This window comes from Euprymna scolopes, chromosome 18 (assembly GCF_053919585.1).
Source record: "Euprymna scolopes isolate OS-2025 chromosome 18, ASM5391958v1, whole genome shotgun sequence".
NCBI lineage: Eukaryota > Metazoa > Mollusca > Cephalopoda > Sepiida > Sepiolidae > Euprymna > Euprymna scolopes.
This window is the reverse complement of record NC_136499.1, coordinates 40,469,476-40,482,804: the sequence shown is the minus strand read 5'-3', so window position 1 is coordinate 40,482,804 and position 13,329 is coordinate 40,469,476. Positions and strand designations below refer to the sequence as shown.

Here is a 13,329-nt window from a genome sequence, read left to right as displayed (position 1 = left end):
AAAAACATTAAAACATTTTACATTAAATCAGCATAAAATGCGAAAATTCGATGGAATGCTTTTGTTTTTTTTATTGAAAACTTCCTCTTAGACGAAAACGCATAATTCCACTCAAGATATAAACAAGCGAAATCAATAACGCTGCACGATTGTTGGTGGATAATACAACATTTTATTTTGGTTTGATTATATGACTTTGTCTATTTAGTGGAACATCAACACTTTTGAGGGTCATTCAATCCTCACAATGTTACCAATTTCACTATTGCAATGGATTTATTCTAAATTTATTTTAAATAGACACAGTACAAAAGCATTCTGAATAGCTATATAGAATGATCTCAAATAGACAACTATTGCATAACAATATATTCTACACGTCTATTATAAACAATTCATTAAATCTAGTAAATAAATCATAGTATATGGTTATTAGAAACACAATATTCTCCATAACTATTCTATCCAATTATTTGAAGATTACTTTAGAATGACTATTACAAAGAATTCCTTTTAAATGACTATTATATATAATTCAATTTGAATAACTATTATATACAATTCAATTTGAATAACTATTATATACAATTCCATTTGAATAACTATTATATACAATTCCTTCTGAACGACTATTATATACAATTCCTTCTGAACGACTATTATATACAATTCCTTCTGAACGACTATTATATACAATTCCTTCTGAACGACTATTATATACAATTCCTTCTGAACGACTATTATATACAATTCCTTCTGAACGACTATTATATACAATTCCTTCTGAACGACTATTATATACAATTCCTTCTGAACGACTATTATATACAATTCCTTCTGAACCACTATTATATACAATTCCTTCTGAACGACTATTATATATTATTCCTTCTGAACGACTATTATATACAATTCCTTCTGAACGACTATTACATACAATTCCTTCTGAACGACTATTACATACAATTCCTTCTGAATAACTATTACATACAATTCCTTCTGAATGACTATTACATACAATTCCTTCTGAATGACTATTATGTACAATTCCGTTTCAATGACTATAATATACAATTCTGTTTCAATGACTATAATATACAATTCTGTTTCAATGACTATTATATACAATTCCGTTTCAATAACTATTATATATAATTCCTTCTGAATGACTATTATATACAATTCCTTTTCACTGACTATTATATACAATTCCTTTTGAGTGATTATTTCATACAATTCCTTTCGAATGACTATGATATACAATTCCTTCTGAATGATTATTATATACGATTGCTTTTGAATGACTATTATATACAATTCCTTTTCAATGAGTATTATATACAATTCCTTTTCACTGACTATTATATACAATTCCTTTTGAATGACTATTACATACAATTCCTTTTGAATGACTATTACATACAATTCCTTTTGAATCACTATTATAACCAATGTCGTCTGAATGATTATTGTACACAAATCCTTTTGAATGATTATTATATACAATTCCTTCTGTATGACTATTATATACAATTCCTTCTGTATGACTATTATATACAATTCCTTCTGAATGACTATTATATACAATTCCTTCTGTATGACTATTATATACAATTCCTTCTGTATGACTATTATATACAATTCCTTCTGAATGACTATTATATACAATTCCTTCTGTATGACTATTATATACAATTCCTTCTGTATGACTATTATATACAATTCCTTCTGTATGACTATTATATACAATTCCTTCTGAATGACTATTATATACAATTCCTTCTGTATGACTATTATATACAATTCCTTCTGTATGACTATTATATACAATTCCTTCTGAATGACTATTATATACAATTCCTTCTGTATGACTATTATATACAATTACTTCTGTATGACTATTATATACAATTCCTTCTGTATGACTATTATATACAATTCCTTCTGAATGACTATTACATACAATTCCTTCTGAATGACTATTACATACAATTCCTTCTGAATGACTATTACATACAATTCCTTCTGAATGACTATTACATACAATTCCTTCTGAATGACTATTACATACAATTCCTTCCGAATGACTATTACATACAATTCCTTCCGAATGACTATTATATACAATTCCTTCCGAATGACTATTATATACAATTCCTTCTGAATGACTATTACATACAATTCCTTCCGAATGACTATTACATACAATTCCTTCCGAATGACTATTATATACAATTCCTTCCGAATGACTATTATATACAATTCCTTCTGAATGACTATTATATACAATACCTTCCGAATGACTATTATATACAATTCCTTCCGAATGACTATTATATACAATTCCTTCCGAATGACTATTATATACAATTCCTTCCGAATGACTATTATATACAATTCCTTCCGAATGACTATTATATACAATTCCTTCCGAATGACTATTATATACAATTCCTTCCGAATGATTATTATATACAATTACTTCTGAATGACTATTATATATCATTACTTCTGAATGACTATTATATACAATTACTTCAGAAGGACTATTATATACAATTACTTCTGAAGGACTATTATATACAATTACTTCAGAAGGACTATTATATACAATTACTTCTAAATGACTATTATATACAATTACTTCAGAAGGACTATTATATACAATTACTTCTGAATGACTATCATATACAATTACTTCAGAAGGACTATTATATACAATTACTTCTGAATGCCTTATATATAATTACTTCTGAATGACTATTATATACAATTACTTCTGAATGACTATTATATACAATTACTTCTGAATGACTATTATATACAATTACTTCTGAATGACTATTATATACAATTACTTCTGAATGACTATTACATACAATTCCTTCTGAATGACTGTAATATACAATTCCTTCTGAATGAATATTATATACAATTCCTTTTGAATGACTATTATATACAATTCCTTTTGAATGACTGTAATATACAATTCCTTTTGAATGACTATTATATACAACTCCTTTTGAATGACTATTATATACAACTCCTTTTGAATGACTATTATATACAACTCCTTTTGAATGACTATTATATACAATTCATTTTTAATGACTATTATATACAATTCCTTTTGAATGACTATTATATACAACTCCTTTTGAATGACTATTATATACAACTCCTTTTGAATGACTATTATATACAACTCCTTTTGAATGACTATTATATACAACTCCTTTTGAATGACTATTATATACAACTCTATTTGAATGACTATTATATACAACTCTATTTGAATGACTAATATATACAACTATTTAAATGACTAATATATACAATTCCTTTTGAATGACTATTGTATACAATTCCTTTTGAATGACTATTGTATACAATTCCTTTTGAATGATTAATATATACAACTCCTTTTCATTGTCTATTATATAAACTCCTTTTGAATGACTATTATAGACAATTCCTTTTGAATTACTATTATAGACAATTCCTTTTGAATGACTATTATAGACAATTGCTTTTGAATGACTATTATAGACAATTGCTTTTGAATGACTATTATAGACAATTCCTTTTGAATGACTATTATAGACAATTCCTTTTGAGTGACTATTATAGACAATTCCTTTTGAGTGACTATTATAGACAATTCCTTTTGAATGACTATTATAGACAATTCCTTTTGAATGACTATTATAGACAATTCATTTTGAATGACTATTATAGACAATTCCTTTTGAATGACTATTATAGACAATTCCTTTTGAATGACTATTATAGACAATCCCTTTTGAATGACTATTATCTACAATGCCTTTTGAATGACTATTATCTACAATCCCTTTTGAATGTCTATTATATACAACTCCATTTTAATAACTATTATATATATTTCCTTCTGAATGTCTATTATATACAATTCCCTTTTAATGACTATTATATACAATTCCTTTTCAATAAATATTATATACAATTTCTTTTTCAATGACTATTAAATACAATTCCTTTTGAATGGCTATTATATACAACTCCTTCTGTATGACTATTATATACAACTCCTTTTGAATGATTATTATAGACAATTCCTTTTGAATGACTGTTATAGACAATTCCTTTTGAATGACTGTTATAGACAAATCCTTTTGAATGACTATTATATACAATTCCTTCTGAATGACTATTATATACAATTCCTTCTGAATGACTATTATATACAATTCCTTCTGAATGACTATTATGTACAATTCCGTTTCAATGACTATAATATACAATTCTGTTTCAATGACTATAATATAGAATTCTGTTTCAATAACTATTATATATAATTCCTTCTGAATGACTATTATATACAATTCCTTTTCACTGACTATTATATACAATTCCTTTTGAGTGATTATTTCATACAATTCCTTTCGAATGACTATGATATACAATTCCTTCTGAATGATTATTATATACGATTGCTTTTGAATGACTATTATATACAATTCCTTTTCAATGAGTATTATATACAATTCCTTTTCACTGACTATTATATACAATTCCTTTTGAATGACTATTACATACAATTCCTTTTGAATGACTATTACATACAATTCCTTTTGAATGACTATTATATACAATTCCTTTTGAATCACTATTATAACCAATGTCGTCTGAATGATTATTGTACACAAATCCTTTTGAATGACTATTATATACAATTCCTTCTGTATGACTATTATATACAATTCCTTCTGTATGACTATTATATACAATTCCTTCTGTATGACTATTATATACAATTCCTTCTGTATGACTATTATATACAATTCCTTCTGTATGACTATTATATACAATTCCTTCTGTATGACTATTATATACAATTCCTTCTGTATGACTATTATATACAATTCCTTCTGTATGACTATTATATACAATTCCTTCTGAATGACTATTATATACAATTCCTTCTGTATGACTATTATATACAATTCCTTCTGAATGACTATTATATACAATTCCTTCTGTATGACTATTATATACAATTCCTTCTGTATGACTATTATATACAATTCCTTCTGTATGACTATTATATACAATTCCTTCTGAATGACTATTATATACAATTCCTTCTGTATGACTATTATATACAATTCCTTCTGTATGACTATTATATACAATTCCTTCTGTATGACTATTATATACAATTCCTTCTGAATGACTATTATATACAATTCCTTCTGTATGACTATTATATACAATTCCTTCTGTATGACTATTATATACAATTACTTCTGTATGACTATTATATACAATTACTTCTGTATGACTATTATATACAATTCCTTCTGTATGACTATTATATACAATTCCTTCTGAATGACTATTATATACAATTCCTTCTGAATGACTATTATATACAATTCCTTCTGAATGACTATTATATACAATTCCTTCTGAATGACTATTATATACAATTCCTTCTGAATGACTATTATATACAATTCCTTTTCAATGAATACGATATACAATTCCTTTTCAATGACTATTATAGACAATTCATTTTGAATGACTATTATAGACAATTCCTTTTGAATGACTATTATAGACAATTCATTTTGAATGACTATTATAGACAATTTATTTTGAATGACTATTATAGACAATTCCTTTTCAATGAATACGATATAAAATTCCTTTTGAATGATTATTATAGACAATTCATTTTGAATGACTATTATAGACAATTCATTTTGAATCACTATTATACACAATGCTTTCTGGATATCTGTTAGATACAATTACTTCAAAATAACTATGTAAACAATTCCAAATGGCTATTTTTTATGCAATCACTTCCGGATAGTTATTATGTACATCGTTTTTTCTGGAAACAATTACTCATAAAATTTCTTTCAGATGGTTATTGTATATTACAGTTCCTTTTGGATAGCTATTAGAACAGTTCTAGTTAATGTATACTGTAAATAACACATTCTTGTAAGCAATTTAAACTGGAGTTAATAGCATAAACTCATTTAATTACTAGCATCAATACCCGGCGTTGCCTTGGCTGACATGAAGTTCCGTTTAGAACACACCTGCTATACTAAGAATATTGATCACTTTCATCATGGACAACGTTGATGCCCCACAACAATTTCAAAAATAAAAGAATGGATAAAAACATGAAAATGTCATCGCCCCAAAAAAGAAGTATGTGACACCGTCTTCACTAGAAATTTCGGCACAAGGGATACAAGAGAAGAAGCTATTCTCCAGATATTGAGCACTTTTTGTTGCTCGTCTGCTGGACCCCTCGCTCCCAAAATAAAATAAAAGAAAAAATAAATCAATCAAAACAACTTTTCTTTTGATCAAATTGAGCCACGGTGTTCTGGCCTGAACGTGAAACGCAAAAACTCACGGACACACTATTTTGCCCACACGGCCACGAGTGCTTATGACGTCATGACGTTACAAAATAAGCTTTTTAAACACGTGCATGACTTGCAAAAAATTTAAGAAATAAATGGAATTCCTTTCACTGGCCTTCCTTTTTTTTTGTAAAGGCACTTTTTCCACTGGCTTTTTTTTTCTTTTTTTGTAAAGGCACTTTCTAAAATGTATTAAACGTAATTTGCTGCAGTTGAAAAAGTTTTTGAAGGGAAATTTGGCACCTAGAGGAAATAACTCGAAATCAGTTTCTAAAAAAAACTGATGTCGGTAATAATAATTCAAATTAAATTAAATACACTATCAATATAAATCAACTTTAAATAACAATTTTAAATAGAGCACTTAAAACAATTCTCTTGCTATAAATGGTAACTAATATACAGCTATTTAATAAAATCGATTTTCCTTAATGAGATTACACCTTGAGCATATATTTTGTAAGAATCATACTATATGTAGAAATAAATAAAATAAAGTTTAAGCAAGTAAGTTTCAGTATGAAAATTTATAAGGAAAGTAATGGACATTTTGTATATATTAATCAAATTGTGATCAAACATACAAACAGACAGACAGGAATACGAATTTATAAATATAGATTCAATGTAGGAAACATAATACTTACTGTAACTGCTTCATTTAAAACAATTCAAGAATCATCCAAGGGCATTTCAAAAGTAAAGCCTCCTATTTTTCATTCCACCTGAATGGATCAGTGAGTATTGTGAATTGCATTGTTATAATGGCTTAACTGATACATTCATGACCTGAAGTTATATCTTTCTATTGCAGATATTGATGGTGTGAAACTAAGAAAGCAACCCCTGTCATGAACGTGCGCATGCATTATAAGCAAAGATGCGTCATTGAATTCCTGGCAAAAGAGCAGTGAAAATGGTGGTGACAATGTAGAAAAATAAATTCAGGGGCACAAACGGTTGCTCATTTTTATGGTATCACTCGCGTTTTCATAGCCAACTTTTGGAGTAAAAAATAGGAGGCTTTACTTTTGGAACGTTCCTCCTAGCTTATCTATATATAATACAGGTAAGGTTCTTTGCTGCATAAACTCACCATCAAAAAGCAAAAACAAAAAATCCTTATTGTATTTTTTAATTCGTCTAATTTCTGGAATGAATTATAATAAAGTTTTATTTCTATAAGACAAAAATAGTTTTTGAACACTTTTTCTTTCCCATCTTTCATGCATACCTCTGCATATAGTAAGCGTTTTGTATTGCCATGGTTTGATAGATACAAGATTTGTAATGTTTCGGAAGTTTGAAGATGAGGCTTGATTATTTGGACTACTACAGAGTGGAATGATAAAATTGTCGCCAAAAAACAAAACAAAACAAAAACAACACTACAGATTTATTTTAAAACTTTTATTGAAAAAAATCAATTCAGGTAACTTGATTATGTAGTAGAGCTGACATCTATTCAATGTCCTTCAGCCTCAATCACTGCCTCGATACAAGTCTGGAACTGAGAGCATCCCTTTTCCACAAGTGCCAGCAGAAGCTTGGCAAATACTCGGCAGATGGCGACGATCAGGCTGATTTTGGTGTTGTGGGTGGTTATGTTGGTTATGTTCTCGATGTATTACCAAACAAAATAGTTCAGCAGGTTCAAGTTAGAGAAGGAGGGCGGCAGTGAGAGAAGGGTATAAAATTGTAGCACTCTTTCTAAAGCCAAGTCTGGATCTCTTTGGACTTGTGGGCCGGCACAGAGTCCTGCTGCCACACCAAGTGTCTGCGTGCGGCCACCTGATTGCACCAGGGAATCACCACACTCTTCAGCACAGCCAGGTACACTTTGGTGTTAACTTTCAAGCTGACTTTGAAGATGTGAGGTGGCATGATGTGGCCCTCACTTAAAACCAGATTCAAAACCATAACCCATGCTGAAAACTTTGTTTTCATCACCCTGGGCATGTCTTTGTTATTCGTGGCAATCCAGTGATTCATTTTGATGGTGCTGTTGTCATAACTTGGATTGGTAGAAAGCCTGAGTGTACAGCAACGCATCTCCGATCTCGCTTGTTGAACATTGTGTCACTTTCAGGTATAACACTTATCGCTCTTGGAATTCATACACACTTGGTAAACTAGTAGATGGTCTGCAACAAAACAAAAAACAGTTTTCATCAAACGGAAATGGAATCATGTTGTCTTTTTTTAGGAAGTTTTATCGTTCCACCCTATAGTAAGCGTTTTGTACTTCCATGGTTTGATAGAAACAAGATTTTTAATGTTTCGAAAGTTTGGAGATGAGGCTTGATAATTTGGATTATTCAGACTACTGTTCTCATCTTGGTTTTTATTTTCACAACCTTTCAGTCAGGCATGTGCCGCAACGGATAATGGTGTTGATAAACAATCAGTTTTAAGTTTCAATCTTATGGACATTGAAGGATTAATAATAATTATTATTAAATATTATTATATCTACTGATTAAGAATGACATAATTTACATTTCTACCTGGTCATGACTGACGAAGCAAGAGCAATCTACCCTCTCGCATTAAATGAATCGTCCAGTTTGAAATTTCGTATAGAAGTTTCTGAGTTCGACACAAACAGGTAATTCTATAACTTGAATGTCTGCGATTATCATTTATGGAATAGATAAAAAATAGTTGAGCAGTCGTTGAACAGCCAATTAGTATCGGCATTAAATGAAACAAGTTTTTACATTTTATCTTTGACTTAATATTAGAGTGAATTATCCTTTTTCACACACACTCTGTGTTAATTTATACTTATTTCGGCATTCAGCCTGGAACGGTTGGGCTGTCTCCATCCAGAAATTTTGCTGTGTCCCAAGCGAATGCTGACCAATTGCAATGGTCGATCACAGTAGCAAATACGCGTGTTAGCCAATCACGCTTCTATCAGTGAAACCAATAGAGATAATGACTGAGGATAAGCTCAATATCATGTTTCGTTGTTCTGAGCGAGGTTTACAAGTAACCTCTGCATTGTTTTTATTAACCCTGACTTTGACTCTGCAGATGCAATCTTCTGGGTTTCTTTCAAAAACACCCTTTCTCTCTTCCTCTCAAGTCCCCTCTTTGTTTCAATCACTCAATGCCTCTCCCTTTCCTTCCTGGGAGGCACATGGTTGCTCACACTGATCACTGTGGCAGTTTTTCGGGATTTCTTCAGTCAACACTCTGCGAGGTTTTTATCAGCAACGCTTCTCCCAAATCCAAACATCTCAAGAAGATAACCTAAATTCTGTCTCCATTTTTTGAGATAATATGCCGTTTGGCTTGTTGTGGCAAACTAATAATGACAGCATGGCGGTTGATCCCTTATCGCTTTGCTTTGCAGTTCTCTGCACTCCCCACCCCATCTCATCTGATCAAACACCATCTAGACTGCAGTATGCACCTTGCTGCATGCAATCATGACACAATCATATCACACTATTATCGTGTTGGTCATTATTTTCACATTTTGACCAATGTTATCTCTGATCTTTTTCAATTGCTTCTTTTGGAACTTAGGAATCTTTGTGCGTGCTTCTAGAGGGGGAGACCGAATGTTTCTGGTTGTGATTTATGAAACAAACTGGAAATGGCAGAATCAGTTTACGATTTGAAAGCCACAAAACAATGTAAAAAAGCAGACAACACTAAAACAAATTTGAATTTATATGCAAAACCAAGCTAGGATGAAAAGAGTTTAATTCTCATCCACCTCAATAATAAAAAGTTGAAAAAAAAACTTCCTCAAAAAAAAAAAAAGACAACAAAATGGCGACCAGTGAAAACCATTATGGAAAACGTGATACTAAAGGGCTGAATATCATAAAAACTACTTGTCGGCAACAATTTTAAATATGCTATTCATTCAAAACAGAGCTGAATACCCCTTAAAATCAACTTTTGGAAAGAAAATTTTTAGTTAATACTCATAGACATTTTGCCAAACTATTCTTTTTCAAAATAAATGAAACATGCTTAAAACTTCATACTAGAATTGTCTGCAAGGATCCATGGCACAATGGTTAGAATATTTGGAAAAATCAATTGTAAAAAGTGATATTCTTCAGAAGGTTAAAGGTTCAATCCTCAGTGTGGGCGACTGAAAAATACAATTGCGAATTACTTAGGACCTGTACGCAGTCATGGCTGACGGAACAAGAGTAAGCTATCCCCGTGAAGTAAATAAAGGGTTTGGCTCGAAATTCTGTCCAAATTCCCGAGTTTGATAGAAACATTTCCAAGTTTGACAAGGTACAACTGAAAAAGGTTGGAGGTTACATCGACAGAAACACTGTAAAAATCACACTCAAGATGAGAACAGTAATCCGATGAATCCAAATAATATGAATAACCAATCCTCATCTCAAAAATTCAAAAACGTCACGCTTTAAAACTTGTTGCAATTATGTAACCCCATGTATATTTTTGTATTCTGCTTTCATTCTGTATTCTTTACTTTTATTGAATTTGATTTCATACCTTTTGATGGTTGGTTGATTGTTTTTGTTTTACGGCATATCAACCCTTTTGGGTTATTTAATGCCGAATCCAGTGATTTTGAAGAAACATTTTTTAATAGAATATATATTTTTTTCAAGTCATTTCCTATTTAACCCATAGTTGGGACCCTAACAGGTACTACCACTCCGGGTCAAAGTGGACCTGGGAGCAATGGCAATTAAAGGGTAGGTACTACCACTCCGGGTCAAAGTGGACCTGGGAGCAATGGCAATTAAAGGGTAGGTACTACCACTCCGGGTCAAAGTGGACCTGGGAGCAATGGCAATTAAAGGGTAGGTACTACCACTCCGGGTCAAAGTGGACCTGGGAGCAATGGCAATTAAAGGGTAGCTCCACACTCCCCAAAGCCCGCAAACTGGGGCCTCACCATCGGATATAGTTTAAGGTCATATCCAGGTCCAATGCATTTTGATATTCATACAATAGTAATATTAATTTTGAATAAAAAGCAATGCTAGCTCCTTTGGACTGATGTGACAGAATCTAGCGCAAAAATCTTTCTGAATCCTGCCGATCAGGAGAGTGGATGTGTGGGTCTCATTGCCTGCCATGGACAAAGATTCCTGAGCCTTCCCTTCTGGAAGAATAACCCTATAAAAAAAGAAAACGTGAGTCACGATGAAGCGAACTCTTCCTTACAACTTCACATATGCAGCAGCGGTACATGTGTTTTCAAAGGAAAGAAATTTGAAATAATTTGTGAGCCTTTAAACTGATAGTTTTAAACTAGCAAATGACTGTACAATCTATGTACGAGTTTGTGAGTACATTCCATTTATTGTATACAATATTTGAAAGTACTTGTTCCTAATTTTTACATATTAATGGTAGCCGCTCCTTGAAGCAATGTTTATAATTCCTGAACTGGTTAGTTTTTATTAAAGTGTGATATTTTTAAAGTTCTGAATCGGGCGAATCAAGCAAGCAGCAAATATGGTAAGAAAAGAAAAAATACTAACCAGACCAAGCCTAGAGATTAGTAGCATTTGGGAGCCTCTAATTGCAGAAAAAACAAACATTGTCAAATTTTGGCGATAGAAAGCAGACAATCCCCTCTCAAGCTTTATTAGAGTTGCCTTTTCTTTGTCAACCAATTTTTTTTTTCACAAATACGAAACAATAACCATAAAATTGAGACTAACTAAAAGAATACGAAGATATTTATGGGGCAAGTAACTTTTCTCTTTTCTTTTCCAAACAACAACGAACATGCCTGAAGACGGCTGAAGGCCAATCCAACAAAAAAGTTGCACAAATGACATTGAAGATGAGAAAAATAGTCCAATCAATACAAGTAATGTGTTATTTTTGTTCTCGAATGCCTGCAAAGGGAATAATTTGGAACTTATTTTGTAAATAAAATTTTTTCTTTCGATTTTATTCATTTATACCACCCCTTTATTTTATCCTTTTTATTTTTTGCGGGCTCTCGTTTCTCGTTGAATTTCTCTGAAAACAAATTTATGACAAACTCAGTGTTATCTCTTTGTTTTATTTATTTAAATCATTCTTGTTCTACCTTTTTTCACATGTACAATTAGATTTACTGTAACTTACTCTTTATAATATGTTTTATTTTTGTTTCCTTTACTAAAACATGTTGCTAAGTATGAATAAGTTCTTTAGAAACAATTTTGAATTCAAAACAAAAGTAGTTTGAAGTCTTTTTACTTAGAACGAGAAAAATAAATGATCATTCAATTAATGCGTTTTCTCGATAATCGCTCAAAAATCGAAAATTAAACAATATACTAGCAGAAACATTGCATGTTCGCATTTATTGGATGCGTTTCTATAAGTATTTAGTTTAATTTTCGATTTTTGAGTGATTACTGAGACTTCACATGGCTATAATGAAACAGTTCTTTTTTAGTTTTACGTGAAATAAATGTTTTTAAATTAGCCAAAACACAAAAATACTTATCCAGTTTGAGAGAAGAATAATTTATCTTGCTTTTGATCTTGGCTAGGAGCAAAGTGTAGTAACTGTTCTGATGCTGCACTTCATCTTTTCTGTCCTCGCTCAGTGGAAGAGATCCTCGTGACTGAGGCAAATTTTTTATGTTTGTTCCTATCCAGTGTGCCCCTTTTTGGGGAGCTGGATTTTCCTCACATTAAAAACTAACCTTGTGTCTAACTCTACCTCATAGGGAGGCAAGTAAATGGAAACATTTATTTGTTGTATATTTATTTTTGGTGATTATTCAAATTGGCAGCCATGGCGGCATTTAAAATTAAAGAAAATACAGACATGTTTGTATTGAGATGAAAATGAAAAATTACAAATATCACGAAATTTGATCAAGTAGTTTTATATTTATCCAAGAAAACTAAATTTTATTCCGTTTCGATTAAAATG

At 31.0% G+C, this 13,329-nt stretch overlaps 1 protein-coding gene across 3 annotated transcripts in view; it reads right to left on the bottom strand.

The window, feature by feature from the left end:
• The window catches only part of LOC145297587 (katanin p60 ATPase-containing subunit A-like 2), a 222,265-nt gene that overhangs the window by 206,891 nt on the left and 2,045 nt on the right, over nucleotides 1–13,329 (bottom strand). The window lies entirely within an intron of this gene.